The 21,384-nt window shown below is 35.3% G+C and overlaps 1 pseudogene; it reads right to left on the bottom strand.

Moving 5' to 3' along the window:
* Positions 1 to 18,028: 18,028 nt before the first annotated feature.
* LOC114506008 lies at positions 18,029 to 18,675 on the bottom strand (annotated as a pseudogene).
* Between the last annotated feature and the right edge of the window lie 2,709 nt (positions 18,676 to 21,384).

Here is a 21,384-nt window from a genome sequence, read left to right as displayed (position 1 = left end):
GATATGCCTGTAGTTGTTCCAGAGCTTCTTTACTGGCTGCCTTTCTTTTAAATCCTCATTTTTTAATTCTTTTTTCCTTTGCTATTCTGATTGTTTTTTGCTTCTTTATATTCCAAATTGTGGTTTGATTCTCAGATTTATCTACTCTACTGTTGATTCCTTGTAAATTATTATTCATTTCAGTTAGTGCATCCTAAATTTTTAACTTGTTCTTTTTTATGGTTTCCATGTCCTTTGTTAAGCTGTTGAAGTTATAAGTTCATCCACTCCTCCTAATCATTGAATGTCATTATAACCAGTGCTTTGAACTCAGCATCTAGTAGATTGCTTGTCTCCATTCTGTTTAATTTTTTTCTGGAGTTTTGTTCTATTCTTTCATTTGGGGCATGCTTCTTTGTATCCTCTTTTTGGCAGCCCAACCCCCATTCTTGTTTTTATGTATGAGGTAGAGCTGCTACATCTCCTAGGCCTAATGTAGTAGGCATCCTGTAGGGGTCCAGTGGCACAGCCTCCCCATTCACATGAGCTGGGCACTCCATGTGCACTGTAGTTTCCACTCAATGAGAAAAATTTACCCGAAGATTCACTGACTGTGAGGACTGGGTGCAACCACCACACTGTGGAGGATCAGCAGAGGCTCACTCCATGGAGCAGGATTTATTTCAGTGGCGCTCTGGTGCTCACTGAGTTTTCCCCTTAAGTGTGTCACTTGTGCATGCGCTTCAACATGGTCTGAAGCTATCCACTGGATACCCTGGCTCTGGGGCCTCCCAGGAGGTACAGGCCAAGGTCAATGGCTGCTTGTGCTCTGCCCAGGGATACCCATCATGAGCTACAAAGCATCCTACAGGTGGCTGCTACTTGTGCTGGGCTTAAAGGTGCCCATCAGAGGCCAAGCTGTGAACCAAGTCTGGGGCTGCTAGAGCCAGGCCTGGGGATACTTAGCAAGAGGTACAGGGGATGACGAGGCCAGATACTGCTTATTTGAGTGGTTTTAAAAAAAGATTTGAATCATGAGCCAACACAGGCCATTCATATGGAAAAGCCACTGGGAACATTTTGGGTGATCTTTCAAGTTGGTAGGGCATGGTCTCAGGAAATCACAAGGGCATCACAATGTGAGCCAGGTTTATGAAGATTCAGATATGGCATCCTCCTGCTGAATTCGTGGGGAAGGGCTTGGGAAAAGAACAATGGCTTTTGCTAGCCCTTCTGTCTGGAAGAAAACTGCCCCTCCAGCTCTTGCCCTCAACCAGACATTTCAGTTCCTTCCCTTTTGTCCCTGGTGCCTTTTGAGCTGCTGCTCTAGCACTGGAACTCAGGAGGAGTAAGTGCAAACAAGAGCAAGTCCAAAAAAGAACAAGCTCCTTTTAAGAGGAACTGCCTAGAACTCGAGAAACCATCCATCTCACTCAGCCAAAATCCCCACTGGTTTTATAGACAGAAGTTATGAGGACTTCTGTTTCCAGCATTGGAAACGTAGGGTGGAAGGGTCTTGTGTGGGTCTGGGACCCCTCACTTCCCAGAGGGACCTCCCCAGCCAGAGATATACTTCCCTATTTTTATTTGCCATATGGGACCAGCCCCTTTCACATCTCCACCCCTCCTACCAGCCTCTGTGTGGCTTCTCCTTTATATCCACAGTTGTAGGACTTCGGTGCAGCTAGATTTCAGGCACTTCTAAATGATGGTTGTTCTGTAGCTTAGTTGTATTTCTTATTTGGTTGTAGGAGGGTGTGAGTACCTCGTTTACCTACACTGACATCTTGACCAGAAGTCCTGAATTGTTTTTTAAAGTTGTATGTTATGAAACATTGATCAAACATTTAGCATTGTACAGTACAAATACATGTTATCTACACATCTTTGTCTAAAAGAATATTTTGAAATGTTTATAAATAAATTTTTAACAAAAAGGCAAAAACACCTTACAGCATATAAAGTTGTTAAAGTACTTAGGCAGTTCATTTCAACAGATGTCATAGTGAATCACAACAGCAACCACCATAGTAAAACTGAATACTGAATACTGTTCACATTCCTTTTATAATAATTATACAGAAAGTAAGAGTAAGTCCCTAAAATACAACTTCTGAAATTGCTTTAATACTTACATAATTTTGTGTCCTTTTCATTATATTTTACTATAGAATAACAATTTTGAAGTGGCATCTTTTGGTATTTATAAGTAGTATAAATTCTTTCACTGATTTTTTTAAAACTGAAGTTCTGTGACTACTTCTTTGACTAACTTTACCTTCTTCATTGCATCTTTTAACACTTCCCATCTTCCAATACAAAACATTCCCAAATTCATTATTTCCTTTCTTTCCCAATATCATTATAGTTTCATATATTGCAAATAGTATCCTATTATTTAAATAAGACCCCAAAATATAAAAATAATAATTAACATAGTGATACACTTTAAAACTTTAAAATTTTAAATTAAAAGACAAAAGAATGACTCACTGTAATTTTATCAAAATTATTTGATTTGGAGGAATGAGAGAGAAGTACACAAAACTCTCAAAGGTTGGTTTGAGATCTCTTACCTGAGATGGCTGGTACTTGGATGTTTTTATTATCAGTATTGTGTAAATTGTGCATTTATATGTTAAACTGTCATTTTATATATGCTGTATTGCTCAATAATTTTTATGATCTGGCAGAGCTCTGATAAATGAAAATAAAATTAAATTATTATAGAAATGAATCAGGCTCAATAGCAGTGAAAAGGAGATTCAACAGCATTAGAAACAGAGATCTGAAGGATATGCTTGGGATACTTGAGCAAAATGGAATGAAAAAGAACAAAATGTTTTAAAAGTTAAGAAAAAAAATGGAGCTATGGCCAAACCCTAACCAACATCTGGTATTATCAAACAAAATCGAACCAATAGAAGACAGTCGTATAGAGGAAATCTTCCCTGATATAAAGGAAGAGAGAAAAAATGTACAGTGATGCAGAATAATGAATACCAGTAGATAACCTACTAAAATTACTGTACTTTAAATTTTCAGTAAATTTAAAATTACTGAAAAGTGAGCTGGTTTCATCCTCAGTAGTACCAGAGCAGGGTGCTGTAGGGGCCTCTCCTACATCCACTGTGACTTAGCACACTGGGACTCATACTACTGACCCATAGGCCAGGCCTCTTGTCACCTAAGGGCCTGCCTAAGCTAGGAGACCCAGGACCCTTTGGGCAAGCAGGCCCACCCCTCCCCTGAGTCACCAGGGCCTCAGTGCCCACTTCCCTGCTGACCAGCAGGTACATGACACCCTCCCCTGGCTGCTTGCACCACCACTGCCTGCTCCAAGGGGAAGTCCAAGCACTCCACCTACTGCAGACTGTGAGATGAAGGGGACAGAGGAATGAAGAAAGAATTGTATAGGCATCTGAACAAAAGATTGTTACCTTCCTACATCTTCACTGTGTATCAAAAGATGAGATAATAATTAAATGTCTAAAATTCTAATGAGAGACTGTTTTATCCAGAAAATTACCATTGAAAAACTAAATCTTGAGACACATATTTTCAAACAGTAAATAATTAAGAACTTGTAGCAGCTATGAATTTACTTCTTGATAAATACATGTTGAGAATAAATGGCAACCAACACAAAAGTTGATGGGCAAAGCTATGATAAAGAAATGAGTTATTAGCATTTTATTTTAATATGAAACAAAGTCTAACAACTATGAAACTGATTAAAGACTGGAATATAAATGATATAAATGTGTATACTATACTAATGACAATAACAATATAACTATGGATCTGCAGGGGATAGAGAAGTGGGAAATGTGATTTGACTTCTTTCTTATTGGAATAATATTTATATCTACAACGAGAGGGAAATGAAGAAAATTTTAATTTAACCAGTTAGGCTAGTTAGCTAGGAAATAATTTAATCACATTTTATACCTTCTAAAAATTACTTTTTTAAGTATTCTGTTTTCAGCTCGAATAAATTTTTATTGACATAGCTACTAATTATTTGTTTTCCAAAGATTTTAATTAAAATATATATAACCTACAGAAAAAAAGTCCCAAGAATTAGGTATACAAGTTGATGAATCCTAACAATGAAATTATTAGTGAGGCCACCCCTGGGTCATGCAAAAGAGCTGCACTAGAATTACACAAGTCTCTTCTGAGCGTCCTTCCAACCACATCCTCATCTTTTTCCCTTGTGTAGCAATTACCCTGACTTCCACATCACAAAGTTTTGGAAGTTTATATAAAGTTAAAATATTGTTTATGGCTAGATTCTTTTGTCCAAGGATGTGCTGCTGTTCTGTCCTTTTTACTTTCAATGGATATGGCTTGCTTTAGCAGTTTCCTGATGACTCATAATGTTTCTCAATGCCTCATGTTTGCTAGCTCTTTGGATATCTCCTTTTGTGATTGACTATTTGTCTCTTTTCATTGTCTCTTTGCTTTGTTGATTTTAAGAAGTTCTTTATACTTTCAATGTACATGTCTTTTAGGGGTTTTACATAAATGTCAAATATCTTCTCCCACTCTATCTTGCATTGTCAATTTAATAATGTTCTCTCTTTTTTTCTTTTAAATTCATCTATATTGTCACAACATCTTAAGCAGAATGTGACTTGCATGATACACTTTCATTCACAAAATGCTCTGAGTTACTTTTGAATAGCTTTACAACCTGCCTAGGTTGGCTTATAATTTTTCTACTCCAAATATTTTTCTTTTGGAAACAAGCCCTATGGATAGTTACTCCCTTCAAGTTGGTTCTGCTTTGTATACTAATTTCTGGAGGACACACATGCAGTTGATAACTACTGAGGATGGAAGGTTTGCAAAGTAGATCCTAGGAGAGGAAAGTAGTTGTAACCACGGTATATATCAGAACAGTTCAGTGATAAAAGATTTGGTCTACTAAGAAATTCATGCAATAGCTAAACACTTTAGACCACAAAGTTAACAAACACTGGGTTATACACATCTTACAAATATAACCTCAATTTTTTAAAATAAGCCTACATGATATAAGAAAAACTAGTTCTACTTTTGATTACCCCTAAATTTAGGTCAGTACAGTTTATCAAGTTTTTCTTTTACAGTCAATAATTTTTGTGTACTTTTGGTGAAATCTTGGGTTATTTTGTGTTTGCAAAGACATTTTCCTATGTTATTTTTTAGAAGATTTATTCTTTTGCTTTTTACATCAGTACTTTTGCTTTTTACATTAGATATGATAAATCATATCTAATTTGAATGAAGATTTCTGAAGGAAGTATTAAATCAGGAGTTTTAGGAGTGTGAGGGGGAGATAATTTTAATAGCTTTATTGAGGAATAATTGATATAAAAATAAGCAATGTTTAATGTATACAATTTAATGAGTTAATTTAATGAGTACAATTTAAAGTAATAAACATGCTCATCTCCAAAAGTTTTCTTGTGTCCCCTGTGTGTGTGTTAAGAGCACTTAATGTGATTTACCATCTTAATAAATCTTTTTAATCCTCACCCAAAAATACATTTATTGATTTGATAGAGAGAGGAAGGGGGGAAAGAGAGAGAGAGAGAGACATGATGTGAGAGGGGAACATTGATAGGTTGCCTCCTATACATACTCCATATGGGGATCAAACCCACAACTTAGGTTTGTGCCCTGACCAGGAATCAAACCCTTTGGTGTGCAGGATGGTGCTTCAGCCAACTGAGCCACCCAGCAAAGGCACCACCTTCATACATTTTTAAGTGTACCAAACTCTGTTGTTAGCTATATGCACTTTGTTTTCCAATAGATCTTTAGAACTTATTCACCTTGCATAACTGAAACTTTATACTCATTGAACAGCAACTTCTTATTTCCTTTCATTCTAGCCCCTGACAACCACCATTCTGTTCTCTGATTTTATGAGTTTAACTATTTTAGATACCTCATATAAGTTGAATTATACAGAATTTGTCCTTGAGGCTGGCTTATTTCACTTAGCATAATGTCATCCAGGTTCATTGATGCTGTCACAGTGATGGGGTTTCCTTCTTTTTAAGGCTGTATAATAATTCATTTTATTTACATAATACATTTTGTTTATTGATTCATCTGCCTATGAACATTTGGTTTGTTTACATATCTTGGTTATTATGAATACTGCTGCAGTGAACATGGATGTGCAGATATCTCTTCAAAATTCTGACTTCAGTTCTCTTGGGTACATACTCAGAGATGGACTTGCTGTAGCATATGGAAGTTCTGTTTTACTTTATTGAGGAATCTCCATACTGTTTTCCAAAGTGGCTAAACCATTTTTATTTGCACCAACAGTATACATGTGTTCGGATTTCTCTACATCCTTTACAACACTTATGTTTTGTTTTTACTTGTCAACATATTTATGGTTTCCACTGTTCTTTATTCCATCTTACATCTCCACAATTCAATCTGGTGTCATTTTCCTCTGCCTTAAACAATTTTTGTATTATTTCCTTATAGTAGGTGTGGTGGTAACACATTCTTTCAGTTTTTCTTTGTTTAAAAATATCTTCATTTCTCCTTCATTTTTAGTGGTAAATTTAGTGGGTTAAGTTTAAGTTGCAGTTTTTTCTTCTTTCAGCATTTGAAGAGTGATTTAATTGTTCTCTGTCCTCATTTTTTGTTTTTGTTGATAAATTAGTTACTGGTCTTATTTTTGCTTTTTGAAGGTAAGATGTTTTTAATCTCTTATTTCTTTTAAGATTTTTTTGGTCTTTGGTTTTAACAGTATGACTATGTACCTTGCTATATTTTCTTAGTTTTTATCATAATTGAGATACATTTTAATTTTTTAATATGTAACTTGATGCCTTTTATCAATTTTGGAAAAGGTTCATCAATTATCTGTTCAAAAACTACTTGTTTTATTTTTTATTGCTCTATTATTATTCTAATTTTCCATTCTACTCATTCTCTCTCCAGTTGTATTTATTGTAATATGCTACTCAATACAATAGCTGAATTTATTTTTAAATTATTTTTTATCCTTACCTGAGGACATATTTTTTATTGACTTTGGAGAGCGAGGAAGGGAGAAAAAGAGAGAGAGAAAGAGAAACATTGATGTGAAAGAAAATTATCAATTGATTCTCTTCTCAAATGACTGGGATTTGAACCTGCAACTGAGGTTGTGGTACCCAGACCAGGAATTGAAACCACCACCTTTTGGTTTACAGGACTACACTCCAACCAACTGAGCCACACCAGCCAGGGTGAACTTAAAAATTCAACAGCTGAATTTTTAAGTTCAGTTTTTGTATTCTGAGTTCTAAAACTTCCATTTGATTCTCTTTTTTATGCTTTTTTGTTCTATTCTAAAATCTCCATCTTATCATCTAATTTCTGAATATAATAACCACATTTACGGAGCTTATGTTAAAGTCTATGAAAACTACACAGTCTGGATATCCTGTGGATCTCTCTCTCTCTCATCATTTGGCCTTATTTCCTGATCTATGTGGTAATGTTTGATTGAATGCTGCTTATTGTGTATGAAAAATTGTAAAGAGAATTTTAGGGCCTAGCTGATATCAATTTCCTCCTGCTTTTACTTCTGGCAAGCAGTTATATAAATTCAGATCACCTTCATACCATCATAGACTGAGTTAACTTCATGATATGCTTTAGACTTTGTAGAAGTAAAATTTAGCCGTACTTCACTCCTATTTCTGGATGCATCCAGCTTTTCATGGGTTTTAATGAGAAACCCCCCTTCTCCTTGATGGATTCTAACTTCAATTTTTATATGTCAAACTATTAAGACTAAAACCATGCTCAGCTTTTTAGCCGCACCTTGTGACTGGGCAAATGCCCAAATTAAAAGCTATGTCAAATGTAGATTTTTCCTTTCTCTCCAGTATCTCTATACCTTAAGTAATTGCTGTCCTGTTAGCTTTTTGATGCTAACACTTAGTTTTTCAGCAATTACAGTTGATTTTAGTGGGAGGATTAGTCAGCAGGAAGCTAGTGTGCCTTTACTGGAAATGTAAATGCTTTTAACTATATTGTAAAGATCATGTTTTTTATTTAAGAAGGCATGTGGAAAGTTACTTAGAGAGCAATTAGTAGTTTGGAGAGGGCCCTCATACCCTCTGTTAATTGCAAAGCCAGTAAATTTTTATCCAAGTTGATGAAGAAAGCACTTGGGCAGACAGAAAAAGAGAGCAGTGAATAGGACTCTTGACCTTATTCTTGCCCTGGTTTTGACTTCATCTTGCTTTTGTGTTCTAGAGTTATTTCAAACTCCAGCTGAGGTTTAAGGAGTCATACAAACAAACTATTGTGTTGAATTTAGACTTCATCTTTAACATTTTCCTTTATTAAATTTTCTACCTCCATTTTGTCTTTCAAGTCTATCATTTATTCTTTGCAAGGGTTTTAAAGTTTGTTCTTTACTCTTTTTATTTCCATTCTCACCATCTTTATCATGTTAGGTATTATGTGAAAGACACTTTATATCCTGTATTTCTAAGGGAGGTAATTTAAATTTTCCAGGTTTGTCTCTACTGTAATGAAGTAACTTAACAAGAATTGCTATTTCACAGACATTTTTAAGAATACCACTAACCCACTGCAAACCAGAGTGGTGGTAAGAGTCCGAAAAAATATCCCCAAGGAGACAGTGAATCACAGCTTACAAAGGCCAAATATACAATATGAAATCTGCTGTTCTATATATATAAAATTTTTATTTATTGTTAATAACCTTAATGTTATTGAGGGAACTCATCTCCTAATAATAGTATGTATTTGAGTAATTTTCCAACTATTCTCACCATTTTCTTTTTTAAATTAATTTGATTAGGGTGACATTGGTTAATAAAATTATGTAGGTTTCAAGTATAAAATTCTATGATACATCATCTGTATATTGCATTTTGTGCCTACCACCCAAAGTCAAATCTTGAAAACATTTATTCACAAAGATATACAGGGTGGGGCAAAAGTAGGTTTACAGTTGTGAGTGTGTGAAACAAGAATTTATTCTTGTGTTATTATTTACTAATTATTGTATTATTTTTCATACAAACAACTGTAAAGCTACTTTTGCCCCACCCTGTACGCATCCCTATGTTCATTGCAACACTACTCACAGTGGCCAAGACTTGTAAACAACCAAAGTGTCCTTTGATAGATGATTAGATAAAGATGATGTACAATATAGAGAATGGAATACTAGTCAGACATAAGAAAAGATGAAATACCACCATTTGCAGCACACAGATGGATCTTGAGAATATCATGCTAAGCAAACTAAGTCAGACAGAAAAGTGAAGAACCATGTGATATCACTCATGTGGGATATAAAACTGAAAATACAAACAAAAACTCATAGTCACTGTTTTCAAATTCATCCTATTAATATATGCTGGAGTGAGCTTTCTAAAACACAAATATAAGCCTATTACATCACTACCTTAATATCTGTATTGTATATCATCTATTAATATCTATATTCTATATCAATATCTATTTAATATACATATTGCATATAGAATATATTATTATCCTTTTTAAACCATTTTATAGATTTCTATTACTTAAACAAAATTCAAGTTCCTCGAAACTTTTATGATTTGTCTCATACATTGACAGTCTATTTAAATCTAAATCTTTCCTCCTTACATATATACTATGGTATTTTGGTCATAATAAAGGTATTCTTCAAATACATGTGATTACATTACATAAAAGTTAGCACCCATGTTGTGAGGAGACTTTTTCTCTTGCTGGATTAATAAATAAGCAGCCATGTTGGGGTGCCCATAAGTCAGAGCAATGAAAAAGGCCTCTAGGAGTAGAAGGCAACAGCCAGCCGACAGCTGGTCAGGAACTGCTTTTCGCACTTGTATAACAAGAAGTGCATCAGTTCCACCAGCAACCTCAGTGAGTTTGCAAGTGACTCTCTCCCCAGTTAATCGGCTGATTAGGTTTTTTTTTTGGCCTGACACCTGGATTGCAAGATTGAAACTCTGAAGCAGAGAGCTCAGCTGAATCATCCCCAGACTCCTATCCCACCAAAACTGTGAGCTGACAAATGGATGTTTTAGGCTGCTGCGTTTGGATGGTATTGTTGTACAGCAATAGAAAACTGATATTCCCATCATGCTGTTTCTCATTTTCATACTGTTGCACCTTACAGTTCCCTCTGCCTTGGTGCTGTGATCTATCCACCTTTGTTCAGCTAAAAACTACTATTTGTTATTGATGGCACAATTTATCACTTCACAAATCCAGTAAATGATTTCCTAATTCTGCCTTTTGTAAAAGAGTAATAATCATTCATCTTGCTCCTTAACCTAATTAATTTTAAACTTTAATTTTTGTACATTTTACACTATTTTAGGTATATTTATTTTTCATATACTAAACTTGAGGACAGAGACTATATATATATTGTGTTTATTTTTGTGTCCATAGTGCATACCTCTCTGTGTAGTAGTACAGGCGCTTAAACATCCCTTGCTAATTACTCTGACTTTACTCTTGTTTTATGTCTTTCCCTAGAATGTCCTTTCTATTTCCTTCCCTTTATACAATCTAAGTCATTATTCAAGGTCAGCTATAATTTACTTCCTCTTATTATCTTGGAATTTGTACATTTAACAATCTAAAATTCATAACAAATACAAAGTATAAATTTAATTGCAGAAGGTAGGGAAGTTGCCTCATTTTCTTATCATGCCCATTGCTCAGAATTACTTCCCATCATCCATTCCATACTTGACAGAAACACTACTGTTACAACGAATCAAGGCACCAATTAAAGTAAACTATTTCTATGGTTTCTATGTCCTTACTTACTGTACTTTTATGCAAAGTTCCTATGTCTTACCATTCATATTTTTAGAGGCATCCAAAACCTCTTGTTTTAGATTCTAGGAAAAAAATGTTTGTAACAAATTAGAAACAAATGGTATATAACATTACTATGGAAAAATTTATATATATACTTTGATGAGAAAATTTCAAAAATACCAATGAATAATTGAGGACATAATCAATTTAAAGAAAAAAACTTTGTTTTTAGCTACTAATTATCATGTTCTCTTTGTTTTCTTAATAGTGCTAAAATGTTTTACATGCATACACCATAAGGCTTCCACCTGCATTGTGGACCAGCATAGTATAGGAGTTAACAGGATAGATTGTGGAGTAATAATAATGCCCTTCCTAGATGGGCTGGTTGAGTTAATATATAAAGTGCTCTTAGAACAGTGCCTGACATTCAGTAATTGGTAGCTAGAATGATCATAGAAGAAACACTCTGACGGAGGTTCAGTTGCTAGCTAAAGGAATGCCACTAGCAGGTGCAGCTGCTGGAATTCAGACCCAGTCTGTCTGACCCTAAGTCCCATGTTCTATTATCCACTAGACTATATTGAACAATAATCATTGTTTAAAGTTTATTAAAGACAAAGAAGGTAAAATGAAACAATAATATTTCTTATTCAAATTAGCAAGGCTTAAAATGTAGAAGCAAGTCTAAAAATTGTGAAACTATAAAAATTAGCAATCTCATATATCTGTGGCAAGAATTTAAATTATTACACCATAACAAAACCTAACTCTATCTTATACAATCTATTGTTTAATAATTCCTATTCAATGGATCTGTCCTAAGTGAGGAAAATAAGAAAGTGGGTTCAACAATCTTAATCACCGAATAATTTATAATACCATTGGCTATCCAAAAGTAGCACAATGGTTAAATAAGGTATATTATTTGTATTATTAAATAATTCATTGTTATATATTTATGTTTTTTGATATTATACTGCTATTAAGTTTGTTTTTAAATAACACTATTATATAGAAATATAGATAAAATTATGTCATTTTTAAATAGAATATTTTGATTCATTTTATAAAAGAATTACCTAAGAAAGAAATTTACATACCAAATGAGGTCTAAAGGGAAATAAAACCATAATGGAAACTATTTTCATATGGGTGAAATAAATGAATGACATAATAATTTTCTACTTGAACATTTATTTACCATATACATCTCTATAATGAGCATTACATTTTCAACCAGAAAATAATCAGTATGGTTTTAAAATAAACTAAACACCTATTTCCAGCTTATGGGTTATTGGAAGAATACAAACAAAAAAATGTGAACGGGTTTAAAATGTTAAATATTTGTAAGATCATGAAAACAATATTGCTAGATAATGTACCAATTGATATAAAAATACTACACTTTTGCTGCCCTAAGATGACATTTTCAGTAATAGAAGTATTGTGACTAGGAGTGAGTCCCACCGAATTGTAACTTATTTTGTGATTCTGTGAACTACCAATGGATCTACCAGAAAAAGGAAGAAAAATAGTCCAGTCCATGTCTCCTACTCCTGCTGACTTCTTTCCATGGCCTTGTAGTGAGAGACAATCATCAGCCATGACCAAGCATGTCCCTTACAATCATTACAAGAACCTCATAACCTATAAACTCACATCAATAGGGAACCTGATAAAATTTTCTATGTTTAATATAGCTTATATTTTAGTTTTCTAACTTTAGCAACAATGCTACTCAGGAGAAAAGAAGACACAAAATATTCATGTCTTCCCCAAATATCTGTCATTAGCACATACAGACTGCATCTCCCTAATGGCTTGATTTGGTAAATCAGCAGAAAATCTTATTTTATTACTATGAAATAGTAAACACTATAAATCAAAGCTTGAGTTTTGCATTCCCTCCACAGTAAGCCTGGCTGTGTGGCTCCTTAATGATAGCACTTAACACATTTAGGTATCTCTAATAATTACAAATAGCCTTCCTAGAACCACCACCCCGCTTTGTGCCTCCTCCCTTTAACTGTCAAACTTCTTGAACAACTGTTCTCTCTACTACTTCGTTTCCTTTTTTTTTCATCAAAGAAAAATAACTGTTCTGGTTGGTGTAGCTCAGTGAATTGAATGCCAGACTGTGAATCAAAGGGCCACTGGTTTGACTCCCAGTCAGGGCATGTGCCTAGGTTTCGAGCCAGGTCCCCAGTAGGGGGTGTGTGAGAGGAACCACACATTGGTGTTTCTCTTCCTTTCTGTCTCCCTCTCTTTTCCTCTCTCTAAAAATTAACAAATAAAATCTTTTTAAAAAAGAAAGAAAAATAACTTAAGCTGGCTTTCTCCCTCAACACTACTGAGAGACTATCTTCAATGTTATAGGCTATCTTTATATTGCTACATTCCATGGCCAGCTTTGGGTCAATTGTTAATTGGATTTCTTTTTCAGTTTTATTGAGAAACAATTGATATACATTAGTGTTTGAGTTAAAGTATACAGCATGATGGCTTTATTTACATATAATGTGAAATGGTTACCACAATAGATTTAGTTAGTATCCACCATCTCACATAGATTACAACAAAAAAACCTCTTCCAAACTCTTAGGATCTTAATAACTTTCCTATATGCCATACAGTATTGTTAACTATATTCATTTGACACTGATGAATTCCTTGTAAATTTATATTCCTGGCTTCTGTGACACATTATTTCTTCTTTAATTCCTTTTAATGGTAATGCTTTTTCTCTGTCTCCATTGTAAATCCTTCCTCCCCTCCCATGTGCATGCCACAACACTATGTCTTGGACTCTGTTTTGTCACTTTCCATGAACAGAGGAGACAAATTCCCAAGGCTTCATGTTGCAAAATTACATAGCCTTCCTCCTAAGCTCAAATTTGGAATAGCACATATTCTATTTTGACATCTCCATTTTGAAATTGTCCTGGGACCTCAAACTCAAAATATAAATCTAGTGCAGAAAAAGGCTGGGATTTTGAGTTTGAGTCCTACTCTACCAATTTAGCAGCTGTAACATTGGATGTATTATTTAATTAAACTCTCTGAAGTTCAGTTTCTTTATTCGAGTTGCCAGAGAAAGTAAGATAATGTGTGCAAATTGAACACAGCAGAGCTCCAGCTACACAGTATGTGTTCAACTGCTTTGCTTTTTCTGGTTTTATCCTCAATATGACTTATTAATACACCTAATTTTTCAAGTAACTTGAGTATCAGCATTTATTTTCCTTTATACCTCATATTCCACCTAGTTTTTTCAATGGCCCTATTTAAATATATCTTAAATATATCCACCTCTTTAGGTTTCTACTGGCATTTCCTGAGTTAAGGCTTTCAACATCTCCTGATTTTTCTTCTGATCTGTCCTTACTATCAAAACCCATTGGTTTTCCTGTGTTCAGTCTCATTCATTGAAATTTATAAACTCCACAGTCACCAGATTAAGTTTAATGACATTGACTTAATTGAAGTTTTTTTATCCATTAACCAATTGTTTCAGTATAAATATCAGACTCTTTAGTTGAACATAGAAAGGCCTTAGACCTCCTCCTCATCTCCTCTATTTTCATCTTTTCACATTCACTTTATTAAATATTCCATACATACTTTGTAGTGGTCTTCTCTTGACTGTGATATAATTTTTTATACTTGCATATGACAAGTGCATTATTAATGTATTATTTATTTTTTGATTTACAAAGTAATTTGAGTCTTTTTAAAGAAAATAACACAAAAAACATTATTTACCCCACTTTGGAGACCCTATAGAATTATCAAAGAAATAGTGAAGAGAATATTCTGTTTAATTATGTGAGTACAAGACCATTAGCAGAACACAGGCAATTAAAATCTTTGGTGACACAAAAATTAACAAGAATTTGCCAGTAATTGCAAAAATGAAATGAAAGAGACTCTAAATGCAACAGGACTGGCTTATATGTTTAACAATTAAGTATAGGACATAAAGCATTGGGAGACTAAGCTTATGAGAAATATAATAGCTCAGGAATATTTCAAGATAAATGGAATATTCAAGTGATACTAGATTAGGGAGTTAATTTCTGCTTGGTTTTGGAAGACAGTATCTTCTAAAGCATAGTTATATTCTCTTCCTTTTTTGATTTAGGACTTTTAGTGAGACCTTGCCTATGCCAACCATAGTTTGCCACTCACAGTCTATTTCTGAAATGTAATATTTCAGTTGGTAGGAATAGTGCTCTTAGAACATACCATATTCTTTCTCACTTCCTGTGGTTCCATACACTACTTTCTTGCTTGAAATTGTTCTCTATTCTTATATTCATTTCTTTAGCAAAAGTCTACCCATCCTTTATGTCATCTCTGTGACATCCTCCAGAAAAGGCTATTTGGAAATCTCAACATCTGGTCCAGTTTCCCTCTTGTGTCTGCCTATAGTTGCATTTCTCACCCCGACTTCCAGATACCTCATTTCTTGTATGTGCCCCCATCACAGTGCCATCTCAGTAAGGCAGGGGATCTTCATTTACTGACCACAAGAACTAGTGTAGTGCCTAACTCTTAGGAAGAGCTCAAAATTTACAAAGAGCTTTGGAATTATACACTTAATACTTTTAAAGGTGAAAGTAAAAAATCAATGGTAAAAATCTTCTGCTTACCTACATATAGAACTATTTTCAATGGTTCCTATTTTCAATAATTTCTCTAGACATTTTAATGCTCTATTTAAAAATAGGTCTAATGACATGTCTTCCAATAGTGCAGTGAGGATGCTGTCAGGAAAGTCCTCTGATGAAGATCGCTTTCCTAATATGGGTACCACTCTTGTTTTGTTTTGTTTTGTTTTGTTTTGTTTTCCATATTCAATATTTCTCTCTTATTAATTTCTTTTAAATTTTATTTTCATTATCTTGTCATACCGAAGCATCTATTTTCTTTTTGCTGTTGTTTTCAAGGTGAAGAGAAATGACCTTCTTGTTAGCACTTCCCTGGTGCCTGACAGAAGAATCACTTCTCCCTGGTGATGACGCTGATAGCCCTAGGCCAGTCATTATCAAGTGTGATGCTGCTGAACTTTTGTGTTCCACACCAGATAATAGTTTATCACTCAAAGAATTGATGAAAGTTCTCCTATGATTAAAAACACCTGTTCAGCTTCTGGAAATTTCTTGAGGCCTTTATAATCATAATTATTTGCCTAGAAACTGCTGCCCCTAAAAAAGCATTTGATAATTTACTAAAGTTATCTTAAAAGGAGATTTTATTGTTTTTACAAAAAAAAAAAGCAAACTGGTGATCCAGTTTTCTATACAGAAAAGAGAAAATATAAACTGACATGAGAAAAAAAATATGTTTTTGTCTTTAAGGAGTTTCCAGAGTGCTGGGGAAGACAGACACAGGTAGATAGAACTAATCAGAGTACATTCACATCTGTGCTCTAATAAAGACAGGCATGGTTTGGAGGTTCAGAGAATGGGCATGATCCTAGGATACATTTTACCTCACAAGAAAGCATTGAGGATTAGATGAGACAATGCATGTGCCTGCCACATAGGAAGTGTTTAGTGCCTGGTAACTACTATTATAATTTACAAAGGGCTAAGAGAGTGTAGAGGGGAAATGTTTACTCATGCCTGGAATGGTCAACTGAGGCCCAAGAGTAGGCCTCAGGGCATAAACTTGTGTGATTTGGAAGGTGGTAGAGTTAGCAGCAGCATTTTGCATTTCACACAGGTTGCAGATCCACTGATTCACCCCGTAGGCAGGAAGCTGTACGTGAACCTTGATGTGTTCCATCTTCCCCAGGAATCTCCTTCAGGTTTCTGACTCCTACACTGTGTGTCTATGCTTCACTTTATGATGAAGGGTACGGCTTCTGTGAGATGCCCTCATTACCAAGGCCAGAGGAAACAAGACTTAGATTCAGTCTATTTATGTGGTTTCCAGCCCTTGCTTCTGGGTTCCATCCTACTGTTGGTCCTCTCCAGCTGCATTTATACTTATTTTGACTCTGCCCTGTCAATTTCAACATCTAGCATCCTATGTGAAGATATCAGGCTTAAAAGCTTTCACAGCAGTGTAAGCCAGTCCCCCTGAAACAAATTCATACACACACATACACTCTCTCTCACTCACTATTGACTCTGTTTCTCTGATTGAACCTTGACTGAGATTTTCTGTACTGTTGATATCCAGGTTTTCATTGTGGGCCACTGCTGTATGGCCTTATCTTCTACTGCATATACACATCATGCCCCCAAAATGTAAAAATTTCCCCATCAATGTCTCTGAATACAATAGCAAATTTGTGACTACTTTGACATTATATATATACTATTTACATTTATTTCAGAATTTCATTATTATTTTATATCATTACTAACCTATGAAATAAATGGAAATGTAAAGGTATACATGAAGTATTTAAAAACAGAGATGAATAACTAGTAGAAATCATTTCTTCAAAAGGAAGATTATAGCCCCGGCTGGTGTGGCTCAGTGGATTGAGCGCCAGACTGCGAGGCAAAGGGTTGCAGTTCAATTCCCAGTCAGGGCACATGGCTGGGATGCAGGCCAGGTCCCCAGTATGGGGCAAGTGAGAGGCAAACACACATTGCTCTTTCTCTCCTTCTCTTTCTCCCTCTCTTCCCCTCTCTCTAAATAAATAAATAGAATCTTAAAAAAAAAAAAAAAACAAGGGAAGATTACGGTGTTTGTAGTTCTACCATAATAAATTACATAACATTGAGGGAACAGGCTGTTTATATGATTTTCATTCGAGAGGACAGCCCATTAGTCTTCTAATTGTTTTGTGGGGAGGAGATGCTGATCAAAATCAACAAATATCTACTGTCTATATGCTACTATTGTTCCAAGTACTTGGGACACAGCAAAGAAAAAAACACAGGTCCCTGTCCTCATGGAGCTTATAGTCCAGTGTCCTTCATCTGCATGCTGTCTGTGACCCCAGGGCAAGTCACAACGCCTCTCTATGCTTCTATCCTCAGCTACTCCATGTGGGAAGAAACAGGCCCAGCCCCCACCTGGGTAACGTGTCTGGTGTACTGTAGATGTCAAACACACCACACTCAACCCACCATCTAGACAGTAAATGGGGCTGGAAGTTGACTTTTAATAATAAAGTACAAGTGGGCAGGACAGAGGGAGTGGAGCCAGGTGGTCTGGGATGCTGCTGCACCAGGCCCTGCACTGGCTACAGAAACTGCTGCTGCTGCTTGGTGGCTACCTTGCCGACAAAGTCCTTGTTCTTATCTGTAGCTGCCTATTCCATCTCCTTTGCCTTCTTTTCTTCCTTGGCTGTCTCAGTAAGGGTTTTGGAAGGGGCCTGTCCTTGCAGCTTGGTCAAGATGTCTTCGAAATACTTCATCACCTTGGTCACATTGTTTTTGAACATGGTGAAACCAAATTCCCAGACAGCTCTGGAGATGCAAATAAGCTATAGGAGCCCCAGACTTCCCAGTGGATTTTGGTCCACCTGCTGTTTCAGCGTTCACACAGTAAACACTTCGTTCCTCCACCACCATCAGCCAGGTGTAGTTGATGTTCCAGGGGAAGGTGTTCATGGTCTGGTTCTGTGGGTTCACAATATCCTCCAGGATATACACCCAGTGAGCAACATTGAGCAGGAAATAGTCACTCAGCCCAGGGAGACATCCTGTTGGTCTTGGTCAGGAGTCTCTGAGATAGGAGCTTCTGGTCAGGGGTCACCTCCTGGTGTACTGTTTGTTCTTTCAAGGCATGTTAACTATAGGGACGTGGGTAACACTGCCAGAAGGCAGTGAGTACTTGGTCCCAGGAACCCTGGAGCACTCTCTGGCCCAGGAAATAATTCACCACCATCCAGGCCAGGGCTGGATCAATATCCTTACAGCATCAGGGGTGCACAGCCAAGGGGCATGAGAGCACAAGCATGCAGCTCAGTCACCATGGTACTGCACCCCAGCAGCTGCCACCACTGTGAGCAGTTTTATCTTCTAATCATTTTTATAAACGTTACCCATTTTCACAAATTGATAAAAAGAAAGCATAAAAATAAGACAAAATGGAAATAGCTGTTAATTATATCAAGATCTTCCTTTTTTCTGTTATTAGGAGAGACTTTGACATTTAAAAAGATCACAGTCTGAAACAAAGGAAAACTCAGTAAGAAAATTACAAACAAATAACTGTGTTTCAGAAATATTGTATTGGCCAAAAAGTTTTTTTTCCCATAAGACATCTCTGGTAGTGTTTAGTTGCCTTTTATTTCATTTAAAACAATTTTGTCACAATCTTGTATTGTGACAGTTGTCATATCAGCATGCATATAAAAACATCAAAAATTGGTGAATTTTTGGAGCCATTTTAGTATTGAAGATAGAAGAAAATAAGCAAAATTTTCAGCATATTATGTTTTATTATTTTAAGAAAGGTAAAAATGCAAATGAAACACACAAAAAAGATTTGTATAGTATATGGAGAAGGTGCTGTGACTGATCAAATGTGTCAAAAGTGGTTTGCAAAGTTTAGTGCTGGAGATTTTTCAATGGATAATGCTCCACAGTTGGATAGACAAGTTGAAGTTGATAGTAATCAAATCAAGACATTAATTGATAATCAGTGTTATACCACACAGGAGATAACCAACATACTCAAAATATCCAACTAAATAAAGTTTTTGGTGAGAATGGAAAATGTGTCTTTTATTTCATGGAAAAAAACTAAACAAGCTTTTTGGCCAACCTAATACATACTTTACATGAAGAAACTATTCTCAGTTCTCAGCATTTTCTTTTTCTCCCACTCATGATTTTCTGTACTGCACTGGTGCCCATGGTAAGTAACATCCATAGCTCACAGGGGGTCAATGCCAACATCCTGCCACTGTCAATCATTGCTCTCCATTACGATATCAGAAGAATGGAATGGAACGGAGACAGGGAATGGAATACATGGATTGAAGTCTGTTATGTGTAGTAAGAGTTAACATTTTGAGAAACTTTTACAATTAAATGCAAAATATATTTTCACTATTGTCACTGTCCCACATAATTCTAAAGGAATAATACCAAATTTTCTCTTGATTGTGAGATTTAATTTTAATTTTGTTATATGAGATTATAGTCTGGTGGTCAACTGGGTAGTCATATATTAAGGCTTTTATCTAATGGCTTACAGATTGATATCTATTTTTCTAAAGAATTCCGATTTCTTCATTATTATTAAATTCTCTGTATTTGTTTCCTAGAATTGCCATGAGAAATTACTACAAACTAGGTGGCTTGAAACAACAGAAATTTAATCTCTCACAGTTCTGATGGCTACAAGTTTAAATCAAGGTGTGGACAGGGCCCTGGTCTTTTTTCTTGCTTCTCTTGATTGCCAGAGCTCCTTGGTGTTCCTGGGCTGTGTCTGCATAACACAGGACTCTCTCTGATCTCTGTGTCTTCACGTGGCATTTTCTTACTGTATATGTCCCTTCCCTCTTGGTCTAAGCTGACAGTTTCTACTAATATTGATTGATTGGTTTATGAGTCACATGCCTAATCCCTTCACCAAAAAACTAACCAGGCATTAGCTTGGCTGTGTTTCCAGGAAAAGTTACCTGAATAGGCTGAGAAATTTTCCAGTTACCAAATTCTAATTCCTTTTTGTTTAGCATTTACTTCATCAACTTATGTCTTTCTCATAGCATTTTTCTGTAAGCAGTAATGCTATTATGTGGGCAGTATTTTCAATGACAGATCAGTAGAGGAGTTTTATTTTGTAACAGTAATAGTTTACTTGACACTGCTACAAAAATTCACTTTTGGTGAAACTTAATTATGTGTTTTGAAAACATATTATAAATATTAACATTTGGTTATCTGATTTATTTATTGGATTCTGTAATGCTTACTTTAAGATGATATTTTACTTCAAAAAGCAGGATAAATAGGCTTCAGGCAATTTCATAGCTATTCTTTTAGCTGTGTAAAAAAGCATATTATTTGGTTAAAATAAATTATTATAATACATAGTTTCTACTCTATTCTTAACCAATAGATACCACCTGATTATCACTTCAGATTATTAAATGCCTTTGAAGTCTCCTAAAGAAGGCTTTGACAACTTTGAGCCATTTTTTATCTCATTGCTTGCAGGAAACTACTCTACTATGACTAGAATATGAAGAGTCTGTAGCACATTATTCAAAAGAGATAAAAGCAATTCATTAATAACTACAAAATCTTTGAAAAGGTAGTTAAATAATTCCATGCTACATTGTACTATTTAAATTGCCCTAAATGTTTACAACAGCTTTGGGGATCTAAATAAGCAATGGTAGCATATCTAAGCCAATGTTTTTCAAAAAGTGGATGGCATATCACTGATGGAACAAAATATTATTTTAGGCAATTCAGAGGCCAACATTGTTGAATGTTCTAGTCTGTAAAAATGCCCCCCAGTGAACCATTTGTTTCTGTATTCAAGCCATTGTTCTGTAGCCTGCCACATTGAATCTGGATGACTTACTTTAACCAATGGGATATGACAGAAGTGATGTGCCATTTCCAGACATAACTTAAG

The sequence above is a fragment of the Phyllostomus discolor genome, chromosome 9 (assembly GCF_004126475.2).
Source record: "Phyllostomus discolor isolate MPI-MPIP mPhyDis1 chromosome 9, mPhyDis1.pri.v3, whole genome shotgun sequence".
Classification (NCBI taxonomy): domain Eukaryota; kingdom Metazoa; phylum Chordata; class Mammalia; order Chiroptera; family Phyllostomidae; genus Phyllostomus; species Phyllostomus discolor.
This window is presented reverse-complemented; position numbering and strand designations above follow the sequence as displayed.